The following is a 24,612-nucleotide window of genomic DNA, read 5'->3' as shown; positions in this document are numbered from 1 at the left end:
ACCTTACATACGTCGCTCTCTCAAAAGCACATAATAACTGGTGAGCTCTCCCGATATCACGGGCTTAACAAACAACTGCATATTAATTAATTAACTCAAAATGGACATCATTTTCTTTGGATGGGGTCGAAATAAATAGAAAACAACAACGATGAATGCTAAATTCGTAAAGAATATTTGGTCTAGAAATAATTACGGTGACCCTCATTAACTCTTGTTGATGTGGTCTAAGACAGCTTTGCTTGACAGTAGAAGTTTTCATACACTTTGTTCCGAATCGACGATAAACGAAGTGGATCGACAACCCTTGTCTAACGACGTGAAGCAGCTAATAACATACGAGCATATGCTGACGAAAATTAAAATGCTTTGTTGATGGAATCCGCTGACTTCGACGACAGGAGAAAAACTGAACTTATATGGATTAACTGATCGTGTTTGTGTATTTATCGAAGTGTGCTTTGTATCCAATCTTTTATATTGTGAGTGGGTATGAAATATATTAAATTCTAAATTAAATTCCACAAGCATTCGATCTCCACCATCTTCTGCCAGGTGTAGTTCTTGTTCAACGTAAAATTGACGAGTTCGGATTGTTCGTACTCTAGAGCTTGTGAGTTTGATTCTAATTAATGCTTGTGAGTGTGATTCTAATTGGGCCAAATGTGGGAGTAATTTTGATCTTAATTCAACCATCAACAGCTATCTACTGCTTCATTCATATCTGTCTGTATTTTTTAATGACCAGCTCAAAGATTGATAAATATTGACGTAATGAGCTTTGTCATGTTTGTACATTTCTTATTACTACTCGTTAATTTAAAGTTTATTGATATATTGAAAAATATACATCAATATATAAAATGTCTTAATCAAACATTTATCCGCTAGACCATTAAAACGCACTTAGTTCAGATATCAGATAAATAAATATACAAACACATCTACGTTACTTCAAGAATTTTAGTATAGTGGTCCTGGTTTCTATTGCATCAAAACATGAATACATATATTATCGAATTGTGCCGATGATGAAGACATTCTTGTTTAGGAATTGACGTTATTGCGTAGCATTATTTCAGTACTAGTTTATGCTACATTTTATCCATCCAGCCAGGAAATTTAATTTGACAGCAACCATTAATATCTAATAGTCTTGTTCTCAACAAGTTTTGTAAGTATATTGTCTTTTTCTCAGGATCGCGTTTTCAAGCAAACACGGGATTTCTGGCACTGTTAGAACACTTTATTGTTGTTGTTGTTGTTGTTGTTGTAGGGTTTAACGCCATTTTTCAGCACACGATAGGCTATACATGGCGGCCAGTATTAATGATGGAGGAAGAATCCAGGAAAACCCCGGAAAGAACCACTGACCCACGAGAAGCTACCGGCAAGCTGCCTCACATACCCACATCAGCCGAATCCGAGACTCGAACCCACGTAGACAGAGGTGAGATGGCAGTGATCCGTAACGGAGAGCGCTTTAAACCACTCGGTTACTCGGGGCCCCGAACACTTTATTAATACGTAAGTGTCATGACTTCACAAAAGGCTTAGGTGGGTGATTATCCTATAATATGTGTGTATGCCTTTATGATGTATGATGGGTATGACACATCCGCTGGTCCGACGCCCTCAAATTCAAGTTTGAAAGGTGACTTTCCCGCGGGAGGGGGGGCAAATACACGCAACAGAGAGAGAGAGAGAGAGACAAACAGACAGACAGACAGAGAATGGGGGTCATGTTCAGTTTCTAATGATTCATGCCCTGTTATTTATTTCATAATATTTTACATACTGGGTTTCTAAACTAATGGGTTTGTACTGTACGATGCGTCATTCTAATAGTACGAAACCATAAGTTCAAGGTTGAGTTATTCAAGTAAACATTACGTGATCTGACTCCAGGCTACAGTTTATTTTGTGTTTTTTTAACGACCAATATGACATAATTGATGTGATAGGCAGCTGATAATGTTTACCGGTTCGATGTGCCAAGTTAATGAGTCATTATTGAATCATCCTTATGTTTTAGTAATTGCCTGTTAGTTCTCTATAATTGCCTATTAGTTATCTATATAAATTAATTATTATATAGAATTATGGATTCTTTCTAGTAAACGCCGGTCTTGGAAGTTGTTTAATATGATAATTCATTTATTTAATATAATCATTCGATGGAAGTACAGTGTTTGAAATATTTCAGATTAATTGAAATAATAGCGGTCACGGAAATATTGTGAATTCGTTTTAAGACTATTTGGATATTTATAGCTATTACGGAATTACTATAAATTCATTTAAAGAATTTTTTGATCATATCATAGTGGTTCTTCTGTACTGCTGATACATCAGTACATTAGAGGACAACGTTCGAATACAATTTAAACTCATACGGATTACTCGCTAGTTTTGGACTTAATTATTTGGGGCTTTATGATTTCCTTCACCAATCTGAAAGTTACTTTTACTTTTTCACCTTATTTTTTAGGGAAATAAATTATATTTTCCATTATATATAAAAACTTGTTCATTTTTGCTTCTTATTTTAAAAACATAGAATCGTAACATCTGCAACTTTTTGCTCTGTGATCTCCCCATTGTACATATATCAAAATCTGTATTTAGCATTTATATATACCGCATGCATATAAATACCTGCAGCGTCATTCACAAGATACACTATTAATTTCCATCTTGTAGTTCGCATTTTCTACGGCAGGCATGATAACGAAAATATTTACTGTTTGAAACTTTTGACAAATAGAAAATAAATATTTCAAATTTAACTTATCAGGTGCATCTTATAATCGTAATATCTGTAAGTATACGGGATTCGTGGACTTTAAAGTCCAAAGCCAAAACAGGCAGATTTTCAGTAAGCTTCAAAATGTGCCGAGCTTGCCAACTCTAAAAAGTCTGCATGTCAATGATATTAAAGTGACTGGCTAATAAGCTTTACTAATATACTATACGAGATTTCTTTGTCAGTCGTATTCGGAATTTAAAAACACTCGTCTGTAATGATTGTCCCCTTGATTTTTTTTAAAAAGCGCGATCGATGTAATAAACCTCGGCACCGACTAGCGGTATTTATCATTTATAATATCATTTATTGTTTGCCTAAAAACAACAGTAGACTGATACATGCTTAATGTTTGGCAAATAATTAAAATAGATTAAAAAATATTCAGTACAAATATTTTTTTAATGGATGACTATCTGTATTAAAATTGATGACTATCATTATTAAAGTGGATGATTATCTGTATTAAAATGGATGACTATCTGTATTAAAATGGATGATTATCTGTATTAAAATGGATGATTATCTGTAATAAAATGGATGAGCATCTGTATGTAAATGGACGACTATCTGTATTAAAATGGATGAGTATCTGTATTAAAATGGATGAGTATCTGTATTAAAATGGATGATTATCGGTATTAAAATGGATGATTATCTGTATCAAAATGGATGATTATCGGTATTAAAATGGATGACTATCTGTATTAAAATGGAAACGAGTATCTGTATTAAAATGGATGACTATCATTATTAAAATGGATGATTATCTGTATTAAAATGGATGATTATCTGTATTAAAATGGATGAGTATCTGTATTAAAATGGATGATTATCTGTATTAAAATGGACGTGTATCTGTATTAAAATGGACGATTATCTGTATTAAAATGGACGACTATCTGTATTAAAATGGATGACTATCTGTATTAAAATGGATGAGTATCTGTATGAAAATGGACGAGTATCTGTATTAAAATTGATGATTATCTGTATTAAAATGGATGACTATCTGTATTAAAATGGATGAGTATCTGTATGAAAATGGACGAGTATCTGTATTAAAATGGATGATTATCTGTATTAAAATGGACGACTATCTGTATTAAAATGGATGACTATCTGTATTAAAATGGATGAGTATCTGTATGAAAATGGACGAGTATCTGTATTAAAATGGATGATTATCTGTATTAAAATGGACGACTATCTGTATTAAAATGGATGACTATCGGTATTAAAATCTATGAGTATCTGTATTGAAATGGATGACTATCTGCATTAAAATGGATGATTATCTGTATTAAAATGGATTAATATCTGTATTAAAATAGATGATTATCTGTATTAAAATGTAAAGTCAAGGATGTACACTCGGAAACTAGGTAGCAAATGTATAAGGGGATTGGTCAGTAGCCATCTGTGGGACATCGAATAAGTTTCCAAGCCTAATCTTGTTTTCGGCCCAACAGAAACCTCCGTATGATAAACTTACATGTGTTCTCAAGTAAGACCAATTTGTTTTCAATGGTAAATATCCCCTTTCTAATTATTGTTGAAAGAACTTCAAAAGGTTTTACTTTGCAAGTGTTTGTAGGAACTGAGCAATTTTCTTTCGGTCTTGTTCCGAAGTGTATTTCATGCTGCAAATATAATCTTTGTGCAAACAGGTGCAGTTTGCTCTGCAAAGTCTAGCGGTGGCAGAAAGGAGGTCCTTATCAATTAAGGCTGACATCCGAGGTATTCCAAGATTGTAGTGTGTATTTTCAGATGAGGAAGGACCTAGGAAGTGTTTGAACTAGTCCACGAATTTTTTCTGAGTAATCACAACAACATAAACAACAAAAATCGGTCTTTTGAGGAAATGTTTATCCAATGATCTTCCCTAAATTTTCTTCATGCTTTTAAGAAATGTTTGTTTAACGTTCACAGCCATAAAAGACAGTTACTGAAATTATTCTCTGACAAACGTTAAGTAACGCGAATGTACTTAGACCTGGATCATTAAGACCGGATGATCTGAGAACGCACTGCATCAGCTACCGCTTTGAAAAACATATTGCTATTTATCTTAATACCTACGTCTTTTCAAAAGTCTTCTGCTCATATAACGAATTTTCAAGATTAAAATCGGTTTCTTTTAGAAAATTATTGTATAAGCCTGCAACATAAATGCTGATAGCACACGTCCTTGACCAATTCCCTGTAGAATTGGGAACAGTTTTGATATGAATCCGTTACGTTGGTTGCAAGAATAAATAGCCAAGATCATATATGCACAGAACTTAAAGCACAGGATTTCACTACGGCCGTCATGGCGTTCATATTGGATGTCTGAATTATTATTTTATTCCAAGATCTTGTAGTTTAAGCAAACGACCATCAATCAAAAACTCTATCAAACGCTTTTTCACTATCTACAAAAGCGACCTTCCCAGATTCTCTCAACCAGTTTTTTGTTTTCCCACCAATTTCCTTTGTGATTTGATGTAAAACGCTTTTGAATGGTGGCTAAGATTTAGTGATTTCTGACTCGAAGTGGTATATAATAAAGTTTTAGCACAATTGCACTTTTACCTGTACGCCAGGTACTCACAATTGCACTTTTACCTGTACGCCAGGTACTGAATTTGAATTCAGTTTTATCGATATACTTGAATGTATTGTTGATGCTGCTGTGTGTGCATTTTTATAACGCCAAACTTATCGACTAAATATGTTGGATATATTCTGGAATAGTTACATTTCTGAGTATTCATTTAGCATCCGACAACGTCTCAACCTGCAGTAATAATAACCAGTAGATCTTTCTAGACATGACAAAAGTCTACAATAGTTATTTATTTAAAAAAATCATAAAATATACAATAATGGTAATATGTTTTTGTCAAGAAATCAACTTTAAATAGACTATATTTGTTAAAAAGATCGGTGTGTTGTCATTGAGTTGACTTTCAACAACCATTATTTATTAAAACGATCGGTGTATTGCCACCGAGTTAACTAAGTTCTTGAACTAAAATGTAGTGCGTTCAAATTAAATATTGTTTAAAAGATTTTCTCAACCAGTTTTGTATCTTATCGAGATTAAAGAAACATTGATTTAGTGTAGAACTTGACTGAACACATGTCACGTTCAATGATATCAATTGGAATAGACGAAAGAAACTGATCGGATTCAACTATATCTCCAACAACGTTTATATTCTTGAAAGAAGAAAAAAAAAACTTGTTTTGAACAAGTAATGTATTATCATGTTGGGTAATGGACTCCCTAGCTACGATGTCGTAGCCTCAACATGATTTATTGTGGTTGAGGCTACGAACTGGTCCCATATCTTGTAATAAAGCAACAACAAAAAATCATCACTAAAGTTAGAAAAACAAATAGTGTAGAAACATACTATATAAGTATAATCATGTTGTGAAAGAAGCTTGGCTTATTTTGGATTTATTAAACGCTTACACGATAAAATAAATTGGCATGGTTACACTAACCTCACCGTGTCCGCCATGACAGATAACGCGCGACTCTCGCCGTGACCCCTTTTATACGTAAGGTTTGCCAGACCATATTTGGATGTTTCTACTCTACGTATTTATCAATAAAATGGCAAATAATGGCTTCTTGGTGGAATTTCAAAGTTGTCGATAAACCGTATTTACTTTTAATGGGCAGAATTTCCGACTCAAACCGCACCATATTTTTGCTACGATTTGTTTACGTTTCCAAATAAGGCCTCAATGTCCTTATATGGCACACAAACAAAAGAGGCTGAGAAGGGAAGTAATCATTATTTGAATATGGCGGACGATCTAAACGAAAATATCGGATACAGAAATGTAAACGAGATGTTACAACTATTTCAACAATGATTTGCAATACATTCGGTATTAAATAAGAGGACTACTCAATTTATTGGATTATATGCAAGGAATATGTTCAAATTATTGATATTAGGCTTAAAGAGCGCCGTGTGTGAATCACACCCGGCCTGCTCCATTGACACGTATATGCTCATGTTAGTACCCCGTCCACGAGGTAGGAGTAGGGGTACTAATATTAGTACTATGGACTGCCATGAAAATCCTTCGACATTATTTTTATTTTCCTTAAACTGTGAACAGTAGGGTAGGTAGTTAATAAGGCTTTAGATGAATTATATAAGGAGATAATTCCTATATTGTCTTATTTTTATCGACACATTAAAACAATAAAACACACACGAATGGATCCTACATCAAAGAAGGGATCAAGGCATTTTGTGAGTACCATTGAGTGTGATGACTGAGTGAATAAATATTAAACGGAGCCACTCACCAACAATGAAATCTATGTCTAACCGAAGAGAGTATTGTCATACTATTGTGAGATGGAGGATTTGTATTATTTGGAGTTTTGCAAGTCATAAAAGTTCGTTGACTTCATTGCCATTCGTGACGTACTTCGATTTCAATGTCTTTACATTATTTTTACAAGTATAAAAATAAATTAAACTTCGCTCAGGTTCGAAAGACATGGAATTAAATTTGAATGACTTCTATAATCTGACGAGAATCGAACCATACAGACAAGTATCTGCCGCAGTGTTTGTCGTTGTCGACAGACAATTTAAAGCCCAAAGTCTTTAATGATTTTAGATATGGCTTCTCTCAGACAGACATTATTACAGCCAATAAATTCTAAGGAGCTTTTGGTATATATTCATGGTACTCACATAAATTTGTATTTCATTCAATGCAGTTAAGTACATTATCTAGTAATTTCACTATTAATGTGTCTAATTTGACTTACGGATGACTTTCTGTATGTCAGATTGATGGATACAGAACCAAATGTATGATTCTCAATAATAATAATAATAATAATAATAATGGAGTCGTTATTGCGTGTGTCAAATCTAATGAACTTTTTCCAGACTATATCTGACTGCAAAACCCCTTCCCCAAGTTTCTAACCCCCAACAATTTTTGTACAAATCACATCTACTTGTGTATTAACTATATTATTCAGCATTAGGTCACTTCGCTATTGACAATATCCTTCAAGTATGTTGAAGCAACAAACAAAGTTAACATGGAATAAAAACACATGTTCGCTACCCAAGCTTTGATTGATGACCATGCTTAATAAGTATTGTTGTTGTTATTGTCGCTATTGTTTTGGGTTTAACGCAATTTCTCATCACAAGAGAGGCCATGCATGCCAATATAGTTGGTGGAGGAAGAACACGGGAAACTCCCGTAAAGAACCACTGACCCACGGAAAGCTACTGGCCGCTCTCTCACATAACTACATTAGCCGAAACCGAGACTCGAACCCACGCAGACAGAGGTGAAATGGCAGTGATTGGTAAAGGTGAGCACTTTATACCACTCGGCCGTCGGCGGTGGGGTAATAAATATTGTAACTTTATATGTTGTTACATTGTTAGATAAGTAAGATATATACTTTTTTCGGATGGATGGGTAGATTGGTTGAATGGTGGGTGGGTGTATTGCGCAGTGAGTGTTGGTGTTTTAATTCTTTCTCCACCAACGATTTATCTCTGCTTACAACGCCATGAGAGAACCTTTAACAATTTTATGCACGGTCTGAATGGTTACCTGGCTTTGTAGCTTTTATTCTTTCAAATAAACCAGTTCTGTTCCTGTTGTCTCTTAACTGACACGGTTTCGTTCAGTTCCCAATAATTGTTAGGTCACTAGATCACATTAACAACGAACCAGTCATGTTTCAATCTTTCATCCCAAACATTTGTGGTGTGTATGTCTGTCCCATAACTTGGCTGTCAACAATGTTTATTTCAATGAGCACTATATATATATATATATATATATATATATATATATATATATATATATATATATATATATATATATATATATATATATATATATATATATATATATATATATATATATATATATATATATATATATAAAACCTGTCACGCACGCAACTTGAAGTTTTTACACACACACACACACACACACACACACGTAATCAAGGGATCAATTTAAAACTTTAACGTGCCCATAGAATTTGACCAATCAGTGATCTATTAATTGACACGCTTTCCAAATTTGCGTTGGTGAATCTGTGTTGTCCGATTGTTTTTAATTTCATATACTATTCTTCCAATTTTCCTTTCTTTGGGCAGAATATTTCTGGATTGTAGTGGTAAGTTCTTTTAGTAATTATACACTTTTAATGATATATATTGTTGTCGGAATTACTTATTTTTCTGGAATATTCTATCTTTGCTTCTTGGTAGACCTGAAAATTCATGCAATAAATAAAACAGAATAATATACGTTAAAGAAATATAGGTGCAATTACTGCGCTTTATGTTTTCGTTGGCAGTCGGGTTCGCTATTCTTTCATTATTTTAAATTGTGTACTAGTCTGAGCACATGGTCGACGATGTACTCCAACAATATCTACTTAAGTTTATATAGACCTCAGTGTCCAAATTCTAAGAACGTGAAAAATCAGTAACCACAATACTACTTTTTAATGCACGTAGCTGCAGCCCTGAAATTTAGTGCATTACATTAAAGAAATTGTGTGCAAAGTTTAACTTTATTGATCACAACCAAAAGAGACATTTCAAGGGTTTTTGTTTTGATGTAACTTTACATGGATTCTATGTATTATCTTACAATTTCCATACAAAGTGAAAGGAAAATTTGAAGTGAAGACTATTTGATTATGCCTATGGATTATATTGACAATTATTGAGGTAATGGAAACGAAAACTCCTAAAAGCAATCAACCACTCAGTCAATCAATCAACTGATCAATCATTTATTGAATTCAGATCAAAATTACATAGCGAACATGAACCAAAGCATCCACGCTGAATGTAACCACGCTGATTGAGTAGCGTGTTCTCCAAAGTAAGCAATGACTTTTCATAGTTATTACACGTATCATCAAAGCCATTAATACTGCAAATCACACCTTTTCGACATTAGGTTTGTTTTGTTTTAGAGAATTATCGCAATTAAAAGTGTGCCAAATAAAATACAGCTAACTACTGTCTCGCTTTTTCCAGAGATACGTCAATTAACAAATACATATATTTATTGTATCCCAAACTTGCGGACTAGTTTAAACATATCAAGCGTCGTTGTAAAAGACTTGTACTTCATGCAGGTCGTTGGCTCGATAAGAAAAAAAGTGGCTTTAATCACAGGGCTCGATTAATGAGAATTCAATGTTTTTTCTTTCTTTCTTGTATGTAGACTACGCCCAAGTATACCTCATGATCACGGGAAGTTTAAAAAAAAGTTGCCTAAAGGGAAGTAATTCGATTCACGGCAGATGTAATCATAAAGATTTCAGTGCGGATTACCGGTGGATGAATTTGGATGTGTAAGGAACTTGGCCAGATTGTCTTCTCATTCATTCAAATCGACATGACTTAGAATAGTGGCATATAAATGGGGAAGAACACCTTGTCTCTTCTGATAATCAACCTTTTTTGTTACTTACTATCTCTTTTAGGTCTACAGATACATTGAAGGTGTAAACAAAATCGCCAGGTACGAATGTTTTTGCTGAACTTCCGGTTAAAAAAATAATTAAATTGAATAATTTCAACAGCGATAAATGTTGTATGTAGTAATACGCAATAAATCTGACAGGTATTCAATCATAATACACACGCACCAGGCACAAGTGTGTACTGAATTGAAAGTTATGCTTATCAACATTTTTAATGCACATAACAGTCATGAAATTTACATTACATTAGAGCAAACGAATATTTCATAGAATAGACTACAAGATCGAGTTAAACATTTTAAATGTTTAGTCTGATATAAATTATATATTCCAAAATGTTTCTGTACCTTCGAATTTCTGGGCCTGATAATAGTAAGTCTTGTGACAAATCAGAAACTTGAGGTACTAATATAATTATTCCTTTTATACAAATTACGGTTTGGGAAGTGTACCCACTTAATCATTATGAATATGGGGCTTAATTGTACAAAATACTTTACACGAAAACCGGTGCACATAAGTACCTTTATCGTGTTTTAGTGCAAGTAGTTGGCTAATATCAGGTTGGAATCAACATTGGAATATGCAGGCACCACAAAATTGTCTCGTGCATAAGAAAGGATACGTTAAATAAAACATGTAACTCACTTTTACATATTCGAATCTTGCTATTTATCAAAAGGTGTGATAATTGTGACACTTTAATGAATTAAAACCAAATTAAAATTATGAAATTATGAATTTGAATATTTGTTTAAAAAATTTGAACTTGAATTCATGGGGATTATACAGTTTGCTGAATGGGGATATTGTTTATATTAGAAGGCAAACTGAAGCCAATGTTTACATGGAGTGCAATTTTAATTCTGAAATGGGTTTTTTCCTCTCTTACCTCTGGTTTGCATCGCGATGATATCGATAATTTTTTACATCGCGATGATGTCGATAATTTTTACGATGACATATATTATTATCATGATCAATATCCAAAAAGGGACAATGCATAGAGACTGTAAAAAAAAAAATGAAGACATCACCTTCATGAACGATATGTTGAATATTAGCAACCTTTTACACTTTGTTGCATTCAGTATTATTTCATTTGAAGACTTAAAAAAAAAAACTACTACCGGGTTCCCGAGTCCCTGAGTGGTCTAAAGCGCTTTCATTTACCAGTCAGTGCCATCACACCTCTGTCCGCATCGTTTCGAGTCTCAGGCTCAGTCAATCGTACGAGAAAAAGCTTGTCAGTAGCTTCCCGTGGGTCACTGGTTCTTACCGAGTTAACCTGGGTTTTTCCTCTACTACTTATAAAGTCTACCTTGCGCTGAGAAATGGCGTTAAACCCGAACAACAATAACAAAACAATATTAAAACTACCACCAAAATTCGAAAGTATGAAAAGGACTAATAATTATGCTGTATTTAGTTTTGACAATTATCAGAATACATTTCCTTTATTTATTACTCTCTGTTTCTCATCTCGTTCCAACATCCTGGGTTGGGTTCAAATCAGGAGACAGGACGAATCTTTACTAATCATCTCTCGAGGCTTTTCGTCTACACCTCAATCGTTTAGGACTTGTGCACACTAAGTTACGCACAGACGGATGGAGAGGAATACTAAAAATGCTTTGTTCATAGAGATCGGGGTCTATAAATTCATAAAATTAAAGACATCCAGACAGGTCGGGTATGGCTGGAAACTGATAAATATGGAGATGGAAGAATAGGTTGACAAACTGATCGGTGGATTAATATATTGCATAGTGGTGTGGGGGGTTGCAGCAGTTTCTTGTAATGTACTCTTTTGCTCATCATTTGGTCGCACTGTCTTTAGTTCATTGCGTGTACAATTTTATATTCTATTGCTTTAAATAAACTTAATATCTCATATCATTTTCATATATCTTTTTTAAAAAATGTGCCCACTTTGGTTTAAAAGGTACAATATGCGAATTGGGAAGAAATCATATGCCACATTCATCTGTATGTTCTCACCTGGATATACATACAAGTCTGGAAAATATTTTTCTCACTTGGATGTACATACATGTCTGGAAAATATTTTTCTCACTTGGATATGCATACATGTCTGGAAAATATTTTTCTCACTTGGATATACATACATGTCTGGGAAATATTTTTCTCACTTGGATATACATACATGTCTGGGAAATATTGTTTATCTATCGACTGTCTTTGGTATTCAGCTTGAGGCATCTATCTGTATTAATAGCTACACAAGGCTTACTTATCATGCATTAAAAAAATGCGATTCAAATTATCCACATTTATGTTGATAGTGGCATATCGCGCTATTGTAAATTTCAATATTCGTCTTAAGATTATATTATTCATTTCAACTTATTTGATAATGCGGATTTCGATTTTCCTGTTTTGCTTACAAACAAGAGAAAAATACTTGCTCAGAGGAGAGAGAGAGAGAGAGAGAGAGAGAGAGAGAGAGAGAGATATGCAAGACTAAAAGACAGATGTATAGATATACTGAAAAAATACGTTCAGATAAAAAGGCATAAAACCGACACATTGATATTTGTATAGGGAGATACACCAACTACGAGGGAGAGAATTCAAAGGGTGAATACGAGGCAGCTGGAATGTCATAACGTAAGTATGAATATTGATCTAATAATACAAAGAGTTTTGTCATTAGCTTTGTATTGCATAATATGCAATGTTACACATGGCCACAATATAAGTAAGATATGCATAGATCTTGCATCTATTCAAACCTGAAATCTTAACACAGTTCGGAAATGTACGCAAGGAGTACATTTAGTTGCATTATTAGAAATTAAGTTCTAAATAATTCCTCCGTGTATATTAAACATGCAAGGATTCCTCTCAGAACGTTAATTGATAGCCCCCCCCCCCCCCCGTTCCGAATATACAATTCGTTGTTGGGCTTCTGATACTGTGGTTATAATGATGTGCAAAATACATACACGATGCTTAAGTTCAGACATGTTATATTTACCATGGTCCTTGCAAGTGCGGAAACTAGATTTCCGAAGCATTCGCTGGAACCAAGGGGTAAAGTCAATTACATTGAGAGCGATAGAAACGGCCTACTGCTTCATCGACTGGATATTGTTTTCCCACAAAGATTCATCATTGATCAACAATATGTCCACTTAACCGATACAACAGATTCGGAAAAGACGGAAAACTATATATATATGTACTTTGCTTTTATCCCACAAAAACTATATAAAAGAACAACATCACTTAACTGACACAACATATTAGAGAAGGACGAAAAATTCATCATGAGCACATAGAGGAAAGGGGATGGGGCACACACCCGATACCGATTTCACCTCCAAACATGTTTTGGCCTACACTGTGAAACTTAATAACTGACAACTACATGTTTGCCCGCCAACCTCACCCCCAAAAAAGACAAAATTTCTGCGGGCACCCCTGAATCATATTTACATGGACTGTTTATATCCTATAAAAACTATGTGTCAATGAACAATATGATCACTTTACTGACTCTTAATTGACAGAAATCAATAGTTAGTACCTCGAAGTGCATGATACATCAACATGACGTGTAAAATTTTAGTTATATTGTGTTTACATGCCAAAAACTTAATCAGAACATCAAAACCGATCTCAGATATGATAATTGTGATACTTTTATTAATTGAATATTATTTAAATAATTAAATATCACGTTTAAATATTTTGAGTTTGAGTTCGGTATATTCATTACTGGACACTTTGAGGAATCGGGATTTATATTCTGATTCAGAAGGTTACCAGTGTTTACCTGGAATGTTATTCTAATTCCGAAATGATCTTGTATATCTATGTCTGTTAAGCTTGGTGATGGTGCTGATAATGATGACGATATTATCATTAGCAGCAGCAGTTACCAAAACGGGGCAATACATAGGAATTATTTTTAAAAAATGAAAGAATACATAAACTTCTGGAATAATAAACTGTGGATGATAACATCTCTCAGTCTTTAAATATTCCTTGCGTTCAGTAAGCCTACTATTTATTTTGCAGAGCTTCATGGAATTACTACAAAAAGTCAAAATTATAAAAATGGTTATAAAAGTATAAAAATGATTAACAGTTCCACTTTATTTAGTCTTGACATTTCAAATTATAAATCCTGGATTTAAAAGCTAAATCAATAAAAACGAAACAACTGAGCAATCTTGTCTTCTCACTGCTTCCCATCGTTTCCGCACCATGGGCTAGGTCCATAATCCTTGTCCGTTGTACACGTTTACAAACTACGGTCAATCTTTGCTCCAGATTTAAGTCTTCACCTCGGTTCTGTAAGAGTTAAGCGACAAAGCGTGCACTACTAACTTACGCCCGGACGGACAGAGAGGATTACTGATACCAAGCTTCTTGATCGGATAAACAAATTCGAGAAAGATAGACAGGAGTGGTGTGACTGGCTGGTTGAATGGCTTGATAGATAGCTGATAGCAAGAATGAAGGACAAGATGAATGAGTAGAGTTATTAAGGCATTTTGCTCTTCGGGGCTCCTTTTGCAATGTTCAATATCTCTTGTAAATTCCTACTAGCACTAGCTTATACTGTCTGAGTAATGCACTGCGGTTTATCTTTAACACATGGGAAAAATGTCTGCAAAGAAAGAGAGAGAGAGAGAGAGAGAGAGGTGCAAATAAATATACAGAAGACAGACGCAAAATAAACAAGAAAGTCAATTACATTGTGAGTTACAATGATGGCGATCAAGAAATTGTAAAACGTCTTCGACTGGACATTGTTTTATTTCCCCACAAAGACTTGATGTAAATATCACCCTATGATCACTTAAAATGTATAGTTGATACAACCGATTCGGAATGGACTGAAAACTATATCCATGTATTTTGTTTTAATCCCATAAGGACTATTTATAAATGAACAACATGATCACTTAATTGATGCCAAGGAGTCTGAATGTATATATATATATATATATATATATATATATATATATATATATATATATATATATATATATATATATATATATAGTTGGGACCTGTAGATGGAAGATACATATGACATGTAATTGTATTTATATAGTGTATAAAGAGTTAAAATCTAAACAAAATCTTCAAAACATTGGACTACTTGTATGATAATGTGGCATTTTCATTAATTATGCATCTTTTACAAAATTAATAATGTCTTTGAAATGGATTCATTTTAGCTGGATTTCACTGTCCATACTTTGCTACTTTTATGAAAGGATATTATTTTTTTAAACACAAAATAACTGCCAACAGTTACCTCCAATCCTACTTTAATTCTGAAATGGTCCTTTCTCCCTCCCCTCATTCCTCTGGCTAACATCGTAATCATGGTGATGATTTGATAACATAACGGCGATTATTGTTAGTAGTAGTGGTAGTACTATCAAAAAGGGCCGATCCAACTTGTTTTTGAAACTATATATTACAGCGTTAAGGACGGTCAAATTCGCAACTTGAACACCTTGTCGCATTCAATTTTATTTAATTTGTAGAATTTCATACAACTACAACAAAAAGTCAAAAGTCTCAGAAAAGGAAACAGTTATGCTTTATTTAGTCTTGGCATATTTCAAAATACCATTCTGTGGCAAACAAACGTACCAGAATCGGAAAATACAGAAATTTATCTTACAAGTTTTATTTTCCGCTTTTTCAATTTCCATTGGTTATATTCAGCTTCTGGGACCGAACGAACTATTATCAGTCACCTATCTAGGTTTGAAGCCTTCATCTCAATCATTTTTGAAGTTACTTCTAACTCAAAATGACTCAGACGTGTCTAGAGTTACAAATCAAAATGACTTAGACGTGTCTAGATTTACAAATCAAAATGACTTAGACGTATCTAGAGTTATAAATCAAAATGACTTAAGAGTTACAAATCAAAAGCTACTTAGTATCTTCGATGAGCAGGACCACTCCTGTGGCCTAAGTAGTTAGAGCGTCCGCCTCGGATGGGGGAGGACGCAGGTTCGAACCCCTGCCGAGTCATAACAAAGACTTATAAAAATGGTATTAGCAGCTGCCTCGCATGGCACTCAACATTAAGAAGTTAGTGTTAGGTCTGGTCAGCCTAGTATCAGGATAATGCGACTTGGTGGGACATGATGCTATATGTCTGCGGCATGATGCCCCTAGTGCTAGACATCACTATAAACGAAGACTGCAGACGTCGCAGCGATATGACTGAAAAAATGTTAAAGCTGTGTTAAAAATCTAAATCACACACACACACACACACACTTATCAACATCTCAGCTGGAATACAGATATCGATTTACACATACATATGCGCATTGGTGAAGAATAACTTCTATCTAAAATTACTGTCAAATTTCTATCTCAGCAGTCACTAGGGATATATGCTACCACTTTTAGACTACCGAGTGTACCATTTATGGAATACGTTCAATTGCATTCTATCCAGAACTTACAAACTCCATAAAAGGGCCGCCCGAATAATTTTGTTACGTCCTATTACGAATCCCTTGAATGCTTAGTTTTCACGTCTAAAATGGCTGCCTATACAAAACGCATTCTTTATTTAAAAGGAATCATGACATACAAGTCTTTAAACGATCTTTCTCCAGATTACATCTCTAACCTAACTGAACTAAGATTATCAAATATTGAAAGATCTCAAGATTTCGTGGTCGAAAACCGACCTTTTCAAAAGTTTATTCACTGTATCAGCACCTACCAAAAGAATTCCTTATCCCCCGAGGATACGTAATTCAAATTCCCTTGCTATATTTACAACCCCATTCAACATTCTTTCTTGTCCAACCGGAATGATAATAAAACCTCCCAAAAGTAATTTGTATCATTGTGTCCAGAAATAATATGTGCCTGTTGTTTTCAATGCACCCACTATAGTTACACATTTTAATTCCTTTAAAATGTGTGGAGTACGTGTGCGACGATACTTAAGTGTGTAAAAGTGACATTTTTGTAAAAACAAATATACAACATAACCTGTTATAAACAGTGAGGAATACATGGCAAATAGTCATACGTGACCAAATGTGTTCTCCTAAAGATTATTATTATTATTATTATTATTATTACCACTAATAATGTTACTTACGCAACGCGCACTAACAGTACAGAGGGTGGATTGAGATTGTTAATACCGTCGTTACCTTTTTAAAAAAATAAGGGATGGGTAAAATAACAGTCGTTGGGGTCTGTGGATAGATTGACAGAAAGTACGAATGGACGGATGTTGTTGTAGGTTTATAGTCATTTTAGAGCAAATGACACGCGGCAGCCATTATATCTGGTGGAAGTGGGGCCGGGGAAACACCTAGGAAGAATCATCGACCAACGTGAAGCTACTGGCAAGCTTGGGTTGAGTAATATATTACCACTGGTTTATTATTTTCTAATTTTTGGCGGCTGTAAAGTATTGCGGAATTGATACTTATATTGCATTATTTAAGCAGAAGTTACTGCTTTCGCTTTTCCGAATTTTGCGGTCAGTAAATTACATGTTTCATTGTTGTAAATACAATTAATTTTGGTACATCTTAAAAATATGTCCATTTTGATGCAAAATGAAAACAAAAGTGAATTAGGAAAGAAGAATATCATGAATTCGTTTACATGTTCTCAGCTATATATGCTTACATGCCTGACTATTATTTATCTGTCGATTGCCTTTCATAGTCAATTTAATTTAAAAGTCGGTAATATTAGCTACACAAGTCTTACTTATCATGAAAAAGTTGTTGAAATTTCGACATTTTATTTTATTGAATGTAACGGCGTTATTAAGGCATTTAATTATTCAGGTCTCAGCTGTAAAAGTTCAGAACCCGTCGAAAAATCTTTAGACTAATTTATACATATTTGACAATGCATACTTCCATTTCGGATTTTTGTTTTTTTATGCAAGAACAAGAGAAATAATTACTAGCACAGGCGAAAAAGAGAGAGATACATATAAAATATAGAAGACAAACGTACAGATGGGCAATAAAAAAGCTTGTCAAAAAGACTGGCAAACCCATATACAATGCTGTCGGGCATTTCTGCGCACCTAAGGTTCCCGTCTTCAACAATGAAGCAAAACGCATACCAAATTCGACGACTGACGAAAATAAATTAAAGCAGTGCTTACCATTTGAAAAGAGGAAATTGTTACCAAAATATTCTGTTCAAAATAATATTAATTTTGAACACACGGGATACCACCCTCGTGTTTTCCTGATATGTCGGCCTATTCTGCGCACAGCTTTGACAAGATGTAATGTTTATCCATCGGGCTATAAAAATGAAATGCATTACTTTGGACTGTTTCTGTTTTGTAATTTATTTTCTGTTGCATAATATATCATATCATGTGGATGCACGATGAATCTTAACTCTTGTCAACATTAAATCAGGATCTAACCTATAATTATAAAACAAAGAGAGAAACTTCTCCATTTGTGACAAAAGAACCGGATTATCTGAACATAGGAGGGATTTAACAACGAAATAAAGGTAGGGTTCGAAAAATATAAACTCCATTTTCACCCATTTGTTTGAGGTTTTTCTTCGACGCAATTTATTTATAGAAATAAGCAAGAATTACGCAATCGCACATGCTAGAATAGACCATGAACTATTACGGCTAAATTTAAACACAATTCGGAAATTTCCGCAACGGGATAATTTTACATTACTTACATTTAGTCACGTTATTTTATTTTACAGGATAAGTGTCTTCGAAAAAATAAATATGTTTTGCTCATATAAAAGGGCGGTGGTGGGTGGGTCGTTCAAATGGAAAGCTAATGTATAGCGTCTATGTTCTGAGACAACTTTTTGGACTTCCGATACTAAGCTTAGGGAATACAAAATACACAAGATACCATGATGATGTTTGAATTGAAGTCGTTTGAAACCGCTCGACCATATACGACTATCACAAAATACGCTTACGTTCCGACATTTTGTACTGACCATGGCAAAATCGTTTAACAATCCTTGAACTGTGGAAACCAGATTTCCGAAAGCATCACTGGAACCAACGTGGGAAGTTAATTACAATGCAACACTTATGCCTATGAAGAACTTCTCTTTTTGACTGAAGCTTACTTTTTCTCTAATGATTCGATAAATCAGCCAAGTGACCGCTTAAATAGATGTGGCAAATGAATCTTAATGTGTGTGTGTGTGTGTAAAGTAAAAGAACTTAACTTGAAGATACGGAAGAAAAACGTGTATAGTATTTAAACATCAGATTGGAATTGAAGTCAAATTTTCGCGAATTTTCGCTAATATAATTTAGGTACATATGAGACTAAAATGTAATATTTAAAAGCACAAAGAATTATTATTTACACCAGTAACTGAAGTCGATATACAATCTGACGTAATACAATTTAACAGATGTTCTTTGTGAAATGCAATCGAAATTTTTATAATAATGACCATGTGGAATGGATGGAAATGAAATGTTTTTTGGGTTTAACGGTATTTTTCAGCCATGATTGGCTATTTATGACGGCCAGTATAACTGGCGGAGGAAGGCCCTGGGAAAATAAACAACCACCTACCCACGGGAAGCTACTAGCAAGCTTTCTAACATACCCAGATTGGCCAAGCCCAAGACTCAACCCCACGTGAAATGGCAGTTTTCGGTGAAGGCGAGCGCTTTAGACCACTGGGCCAACATGGGCTTCGGATGAAAAAACGTATTATACTAATACAAGGAAATACACGTGAATATTTTAAAAAAATTCAATCTTCTAAAATACTATAGAACATTAGGATTGAATCATCATCAGATCTACCGGAGATGGTATTACAGGATACTGGAGAAGGAAATGTGGAGAATTTAATGTAAAAGCCGCCGTTTCTCCGTACAGAGATGCGACAATGTAGAACCAGAAACTCTCTATCATGCACGTTCTTTTTTATCGTTAATGTATTTTCTTGATCTATGATCCCGAGAAGGAAGCAAAGAATGTACATATTACCCAGAGTTGTAAAAAAATGTTTGTTTCTGAAATAATTGTTCCATGTTCAATTAACACAACACTGCAGTTGATTTGGACTATTTTGGACTAATTTCTCAATCTGTATGTAAACAATTTGCTTGGAACGTTCAGAAAAATATTTCCAAACAGCACAAAATCTTAGAAATCATCTACTACTAATCCAAAATGTTACAGTATACTTAAATTCATTTGTAGGGCGCTGGGTGCCGAGTAGTCTAATGCGCTCGCCTTTACCGATCACTGCCAGCGTCGGGTTCTAGTCTCGGGCTCGGCCAATGTGGCTAGCGTTCCAGTTATACTGTCTGTCCGTCATGTATAGCTTACCATGTGCTGAAAAATGGCGTTAAACCCACGACATGCACAAAAATATTTGGTCTACTGCTACTTGAAACATATATATCATTGTATAAAATATGTCAGCTTAAATATGACGCTTTCGAATAAAACTGATCGTGTTACTAGGTCAGTCAACTATTATGACACAACTGCCGTGAGTTCAAAATATTTTAGCACAATTGCTCAAAGTTCAAAATACTGCATTTTAAAAATTGCATTTGATTAACACCAAGTATCAGACATCTTCCGATCAAGTACACTAATGATATTATGAGAAATAAAAATTAAAACACTGGTCTCGTGAATTAAGATCATAATAAACAGAATGTTCTAAATCTAAAATTACGTTTATACAGAATTACTTCATTGCAATTAGGTTATGCGAATAAAAGTTAATACGGGTTCGTTATATATAATTTACTGTCTTTTATTTAAAGTTCACTTCTCCTCTAGAAAAATCTAAATCTGGCCCTTTAGATAAATGAACAAGTTTAAATTTAGTTTCTGAACTCTCAAATAGGTATATTTGTGTCACAGAGTTCCGTTAAACTCTGTTAACGTTATTTACAGACAGGTAAAGCCCTTCACAACTTAGACATGCTCAGGGTAAAAACATTAACTTTAATATTAATAATTTTTACTTCAGTTTAATAAACACAAACCAACCCCGACCTTCTGAAAAACATGTAAAAGAAATTTAGATTACATTATTGATGGCGCTGGATGCATATTCTCGCTAATAAACAAGTCTTTCATGTTGTAAGGCTTAATGTTTGATCTATAATCAACGAGTGAACGTATATGTACTGATTGTATATCAAAGTCTAACTGTAAACAATCTAGCTGACATTCCTTTATCTATTTACAAATTACCATTATGTCTTATCAAAATTTTCACGGAAAATTGAGAACGATTTACGTAACGTTTTTTTAGTCACAAAACCTATGAAGTGCGTTCCCTCAAGCCTTTAATTACTCACTAATGCAATTATTATTATTATTATTTCTATTTCGATGTTTTCTTCTAAATATTACTTTTAAATATTTAAGGGATCTCGATCGCAAAATTTAATGAGAAAGAAATAGCAGAGAATAATAATAATAATAATAACCGCCTGATACATCATTTGTGTTGTATAATATGACGTAAATATAAACATCAAGCAACTTAAGACGTGAAAAATAAACGTAAACAATGTACTGGGAACATAAATAAATTCCAACCTAGATCAATGTATATTAGGTAGATTAATAAAATCATGTTAATTTGAAAGAACTCATCAGATCATTGCTTTCGTGTACACAGAAGGCTAACTACGTGTATCATGGACTAAACGCGTGTTACTAAAATTCAGGATTTAATGGACTGAAATGTAAATGTGCGTAATAATAATAAGAAACCAATTTTACCTCAAAAAATGTCTTTTTCCATTTCAATGATATTTTTAAAAGTTAAAAAGTCTTCTCATTACAGTCTATATATAATGAGGGGAAGATACCTCATTAACATAGATTTAGTGTATTTAATTGTATATATATATATATATATATATATATATATATATATATATATATATATATATATATATATGACTTCTTTTTATCAAGCTAAATCTAATTTATAGACAATACATTAATCTTTACTGTTTTCATAGATTTCCTAATCACCAAAATCATACAGAAACAAATTACTACTACTTTCTCGTGCTAGGAAATTGTTACGAAATTATTTAACTGTTTACTATTCGTAAATAATGTACAAATGTGTGGTTTTATCAACTGCTGATTCCAGTAAATAAATACGTTATACGAGTACCGGCATCTTAATTTGGCAGTTAAAATACTATTTTCAACGCAGAAATTAGTTTACTTAATATAATGAAGTCACAATGCGGTAAATATTGTTTTGTTAAGTAATCAAATTTTAAGACATATATATATATATATATATATATATATATATATATATATATATATATATATATATATATATATATATATATATATATTAGCATCATATCTACAAATATTCAGGTCACATAATTTATTACTTCTTTATTTAGTTTAATTCATTTATTTATGTTGATTAACCGCCGGTCTATGCTCTAGTTTGTGGAGAAAACTGAAAACAGGTTCTTTTAAATGTCATATAGTACAACGTAATACCTGCAAATATTTCAATGAAAGGTTCTTGTTTTAAAAACAAATTATAATTCCTGTCTAACATTTGTTTTTTTTCTTGTTGTTTTTTTTTAAACATCGGTTAAGGGATATTACAACGTATTATCCCATTTGCTCTCGACTAAAGCCTTTATTATCAAAATAATATTTAGATCAATGCTGTATGGTTGGTGACCTAAAAACAGAGAAAACGGAACATTTTGATTTTCGACATTGGAGTTGAATCACTCGTTTTTGTTTTTTAAATGGATTAAAAACGTTTATTTAAAATGTCAAAGTGGAATCATTATGCGAGTTTAGGAATGTTTAGTTCAAAGCTTGTTATTTCAATGATCGTAATAAATATAATAAAGAAAGGGCTAAATTTATGACGATGTACATTACATAATACGTTCACTATGAGCTTTTAAAACGTGCATGCCAGAATCTCGTCTTTAACTTTTCGTGCAATTTTATTTTTGGGTCCTAAAGTCAGAGAAAAAATTCCGATTATTCTTTCTTCTACTATTATGGTGTAAAATATTTTTCCCGACGAGTCGTTGCATTTTAAAAACTTTACAAATAGAAGTATGCTTGACTTTATTCTTGCTTCGCTATAGAACTACTGTCAGAAGTTTTTGCATTACAAAAATATCGATGGAAGAAACAAAGTTTTGTTTCGCTAGTTAAACAGCATAACATAAAACGCAAGGGACACGCACTCTGCAAATAAATCAAACATTTAGTCTGAAGTGAGATAAACAGCGAAAATTAATGTTTTCTTTCACGGGGATCTGTGTACATAATCGCTGTAAAATTACCTTACCTTTACTTTTTGAAACAACCCCCGACCTAGGAAACGCCCGATTACTAGCCCAGCTATTTCCCTAACAGAAGTGGCACGCTTGTTTATACATGTACATTATAAATAGGTAATGTATAAGCTGCAAATGAGCTATATTACTCCCAGGCATGGTTTATGAAAGAATCACACACCCATACACAAACCAGTCTGAACTGAAAATACAGTGTTGAATATTCATAAAACAATTCACATGTCCAGTCTGGTTACATTGATTTTCCCGCAGGGTGATTGATGGCCACAATAAATTGACCTCCAAACTTCAAATCCATCCTAAATCCAGAACTATCCTTCGTCCAAATGCCGAGTAAAATGCATGTCGATTACTTTCCATTTCACCTTCCCTCGAACAAGCTAAAATATATCCGTTGTGTAAATGTCTGCACACATAAAACACTTCAAGGCAGCTAACTAACCATGAGCAAATTTGCAGAACGCTGAACAAAGCCATGGCTATATTGACGTATACTCAAGTGCTGTGCTTCATTCTTATGAAGGGCCCATCCTATAATACTAATCCGGTCAGGACGGATCCCGGACTCGTATGTACGTCAAAAATAGCACCGTTGAAGATGAAGGTGGTCGGCCTTGGCAGTGGCTCAAATTGCGGAATTGAATAACTCATTGATAGCACGTGATAAAACTCTAAACAGAGCAGTTTCGAGATTCCCAAAACGATTTCAACAACATGTTTCCCCTATATATTCAAAGACTGTATATTAGTTTCCCGACCTGAACATTACCAAAGCCATGTGAAGCCTGTAGCGGCTCGTAATTCAATACGGGTCTATGAATAAAGAATATACATGACTTGGAATTTATTTCCATGAATTTATAAACGATGTCGCCACTCCCTGAAGCCTGAAAGGTTGTGTGCGCTCGGTTTGTTTACATGGGGAATCTT

At 33.8% G+C, this 24,612-nt stretch overlaps 2 long non-coding RNA genes across 2 annotated transcripts in view; both read right to left on the bottom strand.

The window, feature by feature from the left end:
- The window catches only part of LOC149803226 (uncharacterized), a 190,358-nt gene that overhangs the window by 108,224 nt on the left and 57,522 nt on the right, over positions 1 to 24,612 (bottom strand). The window lies entirely within an intron of this gene.
- On the bottom strand, positions 12,992 to 24,588 carry LOC149803227 (uncharacterized). The gene is made up of 3 exons (XR_016420159.1): positions 18,484 to 24,588; positions 15,619 to 15,776; positions 12,992 to 14,642 (listed from the first exon to the last, which is right to left on the bottom strand). It is a non-coding gene; the product is annotated as an uncharacterized LOC149803227 (long non-coding RNA).

Source organism: Sinohyriopsis cumingii, chromosome 3 (genome assembly GCF_028554795.1).
Source record: "Sinohyriopsis cumingii isolate HCF-2022 chromosome 3, ASM2855479v2, whole genome shotgun sequence".
Taxonomy (NCBI): Eukaryota; Metazoa; Mollusca; class Bivalvia; order Unionida; family Unionidae; genus Sinohyriopsis; species Sinohyriopsis cumingii.
Note: the sequence above shows the minus strand (reverse complement) of the source record. Positions and strands in the feature narration are given on the sequence as shown.